This window comes from Palaemon carinicauda, chromosome 30 (genome assembly GCF_036898095.1).
Source record: "Palaemon carinicauda isolate YSFRI2023 chromosome 30, ASM3689809v2, whole genome shotgun sequence".
NCBI lineage: Eukaryota > Metazoa > Arthropoda > Malacostraca > Decapoda > Palaemonidae > Palaemon > Palaemon carinicauda.
The window spans coordinates 12,396,821-12,404,320 of record NC_090754.1 but is presented as its reverse complement, the minus strand read 5'-3'; positions in this window follow the sequence as shown (position 1 = coordinate 12,404,320).

Here is a 7,500-nt window from a genome sequence, read left to right as displayed (position 1 = left end):
ATTTCTATACTTTATTTTTTTGACCAAGATCTCTGAGAGAAGAGTTCATGGTCTAAACACTTAGTATGCAATGGATCATAATATTGGGAAATATTTTGAGAAAGATTTCTTACATAATATTGCATGTACGAAATTAATAGATTCTTAGCAAAATAGGTTTCATGAATGCTGGTGTGAATAGTATTGGCCAATTTGAAGACAGAGAAATATTATTTCTGATAACTACTAATATAACAAAGTTTTGTAGCTATTATTATTAGTAGTAGTAATTTCAGTGGTATTACCAGTCATAGTAGCTGTAGTAGTAATAGGAGTAATGCTAGCAGTGGTAATAGATATACTATAATTAGACATTACTAGTAGCTATTAATAATTCTATCATAAATATTGATATTGTTGCTGTTATTATTAATACCATCATCATCATCATCATCATCATCATTCATCATCATTATTTATATCACTATTATAATTATTAAAACCTAATATAGATACATTCGCAAATAACATTCACTTGGTAATAAGCTTCTGTTAACTTTGAATTTTCCATAAAGAGGGGATTTTAATGATTTACATTTAGCTAGCTTATGGTACGTTATTTTTTCCGTACTGTACGGTACGAAAAGATAGTTGAGGGTACTGTACGAAATGACGGTACGGTATTTTAAGCAGGTACGAAGAACAGAAAACCTTCCATACCATACCGCACTACCTGCCTTACCAGTATCCTCATCCAACAATCATGCAAGGTAGGATTTCTATACAGCTAGAGAACAGCACAACAAGGCAACTACCTAAGGAGTAATCTGGGTTAGAAGCGATCTGTCAAACTTTCATCAGTGCTTAAAGAGGAGACAGCAACGCACAATTTATTAACAGGAATTAATGCTGCTGATGTCAATGTTCGTGAACTTTTCGCCATTGATAGGAATGTCATTAAAAAAATGGAAAGTTAATATACCTTTTCCTTTTCACGCAAATGCAAAGTCAAATTAAAGATATTGACACCACAAAAGGCTGTCAAGCTAGCTGAACACAACTCGATTGATTCTGCTCTTTTATTTCAGAGGTTTCTGGTTGTCACACAGACTGGTGAGTTAAGTGTAGATTAGTTGATGAAATATCACCTTTCTCCCCACCCACCATCTTTGTTTGAAGATCGATATCGACCATGAATGCCAGATAAACCTGCGCTTCTACGGTCTATAAGGAAACTTGATAGTTCTCTGGGTGGTGTTATTCCACAAGCCATTCCCAATAAGCGCTCCTCAGTATGCAGGCTAAAATGGACAGATAGAAGCCCTTGCAGGTAAATTACTGAAACATATGCACCTTTTAATGCGGAAAAATATGGAACTTCCACTGTTGTTTTCAACGGATATGGAAAACCCAACACTAAAGACAACACCCACGAGCGTCGGATGATTACCTCGGTGGAAAATGATGTCAATGTTACAGAATCAACAAAATTTGTGGGAAAGAAAAAGAATATTCTTTTCAATGAAGGCAACGAAAAATAGTTAATCAATATAATTACACTGCAACTGTCATACAAGGAAGGGGTGATGCAAATATCAAAATAGTAAAAACTGTAGTTACAAAGTGATTAAAAAAATAAAAAATCAATCATCCTCATCTACGAAAACACACACATGCTGATATTGCTTTCATACCATTGGGGTATTGACAACAAGGATCTCTTCCGGATTAGAAAAAGTGCATTTCCTTGTGTATAATATAAAATTTCACAAAGTTATCTTGGGATTGATATCTGTGCACGCCTCGAGTTGTTTGGAAAAATCAGTGCTTCAAGAAAGTATCAGCAGTGGTTGTGCCCCATACAATGGTCAAGTCATTATAGAAAATGCTGGATGTCAAGCAATATTGTCTTAGTTTAAAGGGCTTGTGTCTGACTCTTAATCCAGACTGAGGTATAGTTACCTTTGCAAGAATGTGGCAGCAGCAAAAGCATTTGTCACCCCAGAAAAATTGTGACCCACATAATACAGCTACATAACATCAATTATCCTCAAATAATGGATTGGATGAGTATGGATGAAAACCTGGACATTACAAAATGGCACTGGATTATTTAAGGAAAAAGACATTTGCCAATAATAATGGGCAATATTCCTGCTTTATCCATTTTGATTAATACAATCCTCCGTAACTGCTAAGCTGGATGTAAAATTCTTAAACCTATCTGTAAGAAATATGGAGTTGATTGTAGTGCTTTCTGTGGCCTTTGCCAAGATAACAAATGTGAAAATATGAGCCATAAACCATTTCTAAACGAGAATAACTGTTGAATGGCAGGACCTCTTTACAAATAATTTAGTAGAAAGAAAAATTGTCGACAATAACGTCATATCATTGAATAGTGTCAAAGTATAAATGGTGAAAACTCTTGATAATAACATGTATATATATCATGTGAAGTGTTTTAATATTAATTTGGCGAGATTAGTAATAATTTGGTTAAATTAGTATAGTGCTGCAATGAGCCGAGAGAAGGTTGTGACTCAAAGGCAGGAGGAAAGCCACTGAGTAACTTTATTACAAAACACTTGCCTTTATATACAAAAACTCAATGCAACAGGAAATTTCTTGTTCAACCGACACAGCACTGGATAACAGTTAACGGTGAGAAAAACAGACACGTTATTTCAGGTTCAATGTTAGTGTGGGGGAAGAGCGAAGATACAAGCATAATATACACACAAAATGAAATGTTGTTACTATGTACGATCGTGTGACACACGGTTGGTACATGGCTCCCCCTTAAAAATTACATACTGTACATGTTGAATAGGGTGCCCTGATCTAGAGAGGCGAACTGTCGGCGGGTCATCTGGCAGAAGATAAGCAGGTTTTAGATGATCAATGGGAGACCCAGTCTTCTTTGCCACGAATATTTAGTAGGAATCCTTTCGGAGTGCGTCGGATCACAAGGAAAGGGCCTGTGTAAAGGGGCGATAGCAGTGGCTTACTAGTGACATTGCATAGGAAGACGTATGTTGAAGAGTGCAAGTCTGTCAGTATGTGATGCTTCGCTGCGGGCTTGTAAGTCTGGCAGCATGGAGCAGATTTTCCCACGACGTGACGTATGCACTGGAGATTGTCGGAGGAGGTTGCAGAAGGAAAAAATTTGGCAGGGACGATCAACGGGTCGCCATACACATTTTCAGCTGCCGAGACGCCAAGGGCGTCTTTAGGAGAGGTCCTTAGTCCCAGGAGGACCCAGGGAAGCTGAGTAAACCTGTTGGAATCCTTGCAGCGGGACATAGAAACTGCTTTGAGGGTGCGATGAAAACGTCCAACCATTCCATTGGCAGTGGGGTTGTAAGCAGTTGTCTGATGTAGGGTGATGCCCAGGAGATTCGCTAATAATGTCCACAATTGAGAGGTGAAAGTGGTACCCCTGTTAGAAGAAATATGCTCAGGGATACCAAATCTTGCAATCCATCCTGAGAGTAAGGCAGATGTACATAAAGTGGACGTTGCAGTTTCCATGGGAATGGCTTCAGGCCAATGAGTGGAACCGTCGATGACGGTAAACAGGTGACAATGTCCTTATGATGTGGGTATAGGGCCTACAACGTCGACGTGAATGTGTGTGAAAGGACGATGAGGTTCAGGATATATGCCCACTCCTGAATCCATGTGTCGATGTACTTTGGAAGTTTGGCAAGAAGTACAGGCGTGGACCCAATCCTTAGCATCCTTAGAAATGCCGAGCCAAATGAACTTCTTCTTCAGCAGCTGTACAGTAGAACGGCACGAGGGATGTGAAAGGCCGTGAATGAAATCAAACACCTGCCGGTGCCTGGGAACAGGAATCCAAGGTCGCGGTTTACCAGTGCTGACGTCACAGAGGAGGGTAGTGTTGGAGTCTTTGAGGGGGAAGTCTTCCTAACGGAAGGACGTGCAGGATGTCCTACATGCTTGATACTCTGGATCCTGTCGTTTGGCTTCAGCCAAGGTGTTGCAAACCAATCCCAGTTGAACGGCAGCCAACGTGTTTCTTGACAGGGCATAGGCAACGGGATTCATTGACCCAGGGACATATTGAAGGGTGCAATTGTATTCAGGGAGATGTCGGCATTGACGGGCGGACCAGGCGTCAGACTGTCGAGTGAAGGCATGCACCAGAGGCATGTGGTCTGTGCAAAATAAGAAGGGCGTACCTTCTAAGAAATGGCGAAAGTGACGGAAAGCCAAGTACAGCGCCAGCAATTCGCGATCTAAGGTAGAATAACCTGATTCTGACTTGGACAGTTTTCTGCTGAAGAAGGCCAATGGGTGGGGCGAGCCGTTGACCACCTGCTTGGGTACTGCACCAATAGCGACGTCGCTGGCATTGGTGGAGAGAAGGAGAGGGGCATGTGAGATAGGAAAAGTGAGAGCTGCAGCGGTTGATAGGGCCTTCTTTGCATTGCAGAAGGCTGCTTCTTGTAGGGGACCCCACTTCAGGTCCTTTGGCTTGCCATTGAGGGAAGCGTAGGGGGAAGCAAGATTGACAGCAATGGCTGGCAGAAAACGGTGATAATAGTTGATCATGCACAAGAATTCCTGCAGAGCTTTGATGGTCAAGGGCATGGGGAGGTCCTGAACGGCTGCTACCTTCTCAGGGAGGGGATGGACTCCTTCATGATTGATGCGGTGCCCTAAGAACGACACTTCGTTGGCGCCAAAGGTACACTTGTCGTACTGGACTACAAGGCCATTTTGTTGCAGGCGGTTGAGCACGATTCGCAGGTGACGGAGGTGTTCCTCTTATGAGGAGGAGAATACCAGTATGTCATCCACATAACATACACAGAAGGGGAGGTCCCTTAAGATGCCATCCATGAGACGTTGAAACGTGGCCCCAGCATTACAAAGGCCAAAACAGGAGTAATTGAAGGTGCATGTACCAAACGGAGTGGTGATGGCGGTCTTGGGGATGTCTTCTGGGTTCATAGGCACCTGATAATACCCCTTTAGGAGGTCGAGCGTGGAGAAAACCTTCGCTTTGTGTTGGTAGGAGGTCACGTCGGCAATGTTTGGGAGGGGGTAGTGATCCGGTTCTGTTTGCATCTTCAGGCGCCTGTTTTCCCCGCATGGACGGAGGGAGCCGTCTTTCTTCAGAACGATGTGTAAGTGTGACGACCCTGGGCTGGAAGCCTTTTAAAAAAGGCACATTTCCTCCATTTCGGCGAACATCTGTTTGGCGGCTGCCAATCGTTCCAGTGCCAGACGTTTGAGTTTTGCGAAGACTGAGGGACCCATCGTCTGGATATGGTGATTAATATCGAGCTTGGCAGGGGCTGTGGGCGTTTGGCGAAGTTCTGGACAGAAACTTCCGGGTACGACGCGAGGAGATGGACGTAGGCATCCATGGATGCGCTGATGTTAAGAGCAAGGTCGGAGGGGGCGGGTTGAAGAGGTATCGACAAGCACGAGTCTGCGTTGACTAATCATCGGTGGGCGACATCGACCAGAAGGTGGAAATGAGAGAGGAAAACCACACCGAGGATTGGCAATGTGACGTCAGCAACGAGAAACTTCCATTTAAATTTACCATTTCCAAACGTTAATATGAGGTTCTCGTAACCGTAGGTGGGTATCCCAGATCCGTTGGCAGCTACCAAGCGGACGTCGGCAGACATAGACAGACTACGTTGTGTCCTGGAAAGTTCCCTTGGCAAAAGAGAACGACAAGCACCCGTGTCTACCAAAACTCGCCCGCCCGTTCCTGCATCATGTAAAAAGAAAAGATAAGAAACACGGGAGGCCACCGCCACGAGTGATGGCCTACTTACAGGTTTTTTGGTCACTGACAATCCTTGGCACATTTCTTTGCGCTTGCCACGAATCTGTTGTGGTTGTAGCAAAACTGCGGCAGATGGGAGGCAGTAAGTGGCTGTAGAAGTCGTTGGTTGGGGCACGCGCGAGTGGTGGGTGGTGGATGGCTTTGTCGCCGCTTCGGCACATAACGGGGTAGGCGTGTATGTCCTACAGCATTCACGTCAGCTTCGGTTGACGTTTGATAGGCGTCCTCTTTGTCAGGAGTGGAGGCGTTGATGGAGGTCTTGAAGTGGCTGTTCATAAGGTGGTCGGCTTTGGTCATCAAGTCCTTTATGGGTAAAGTATTGACATCGGGTATGGCAGAGCGTACAGTTTTAGGTAAACAGCGTATCCATAGCGCCCGAAGTAGGTTCACCTCACAAGGAGAGTCGTCTGCGGCAGGTTGCAGGCGAGCGATACTGGTCATTTCCCTGAGGGCAAGCGAAGCCCTTTGGTCCCCCAACGATTGTTGAGAGAGCTGAAAAAGCTTTGCTCTACGGGCGGCTGGAGTGGAGGCGTTGATGGAGGTCTTGAAGTGGCTGTCCATAAGGTGGTCGGCTTTGGTCATCAAGTCCTTTATGGGTAAGGTATTGACATCAGGTATGGAAGCGCGTACAGTTTTGGCCAAGTAAACAGCCTATCCATAGCGCCCAAAGTAGCTTCCCCTCACGAGGAGAGCCGTCTGTGGCAGGTTGCAGGCGAGCGATGCTGGTCATTTCACTGAGGGTGAGCAAAGCCCTTTGGTCCCCCAACGGTTGTTGAGAGAGCTGAAAAAGCTTTGTTATACGGGCGGCTGGCGACGGCGAGTACTGCTGCAGAAGGTATGTTTTGAGGGCGTCGTGTGCTATTGGGGTGTCCCCTTGTTCACAAAGCCAGTCGGATATTTCCGGGAAGGTGTCCTCGGGTATCGCCGCGAGAACATAATCTGCTTTGGTGGTTGAGCGAGTCACGCCCTTGATGCAAAACTGGCCTTCTGCGCGCTGAAATAAAGCGAACTCCTCTCCGCTAGTGAATGACGAAAGTTTCAATGGGGGCAAGGGGGACGTGTAAGGCGGGACGACCGAGTTGACTTCATGGGTCACCAATGTAACGAGCTGAGAGAAGGTTTTGACTCAAAGGAAGGATGAAAGCAACTGAGTAACTTTATTACAGCACACTCGCCCCAATATACATATACTCAATGCAACAGGAAATTTCCTGTTCAACCGACGCCGCACCGGTTAACAGTTAACGGTGAGAAAAACAGACACATTATTTCAGGTTCAATGTTAGTGCGAGAGGAGAGCGAAGATACAAGCATGATATATACACAAAACGAAATGTCGTTACTATGTACGATCGTGTGACACACGGTTAGTACAGTGCTGTTTGTGTGCATATGTGTGCTTATGCGTTTTATTGCACACACTTTAGGCTCAAGTACATTCTTGATGGGTTATAAGAATTATAGGTTTATATTCTTATTATTTACATATTTTTTTTTCAATATCTATCTTAACTTTCTTTAATCTATAGCAGGAGTTATTTCCTTCTCTAAAATCTCTACCTCGAGAAACATATAAGAAAAAAAAATGGAAAAATATGCTAAGTTTAATGTTATTTCAAATTACTCTTTAAAAAAAAAAAAAAAAAAAAATTCCCAATCTCTTAAAGGGTCACTCAATGTGCAAT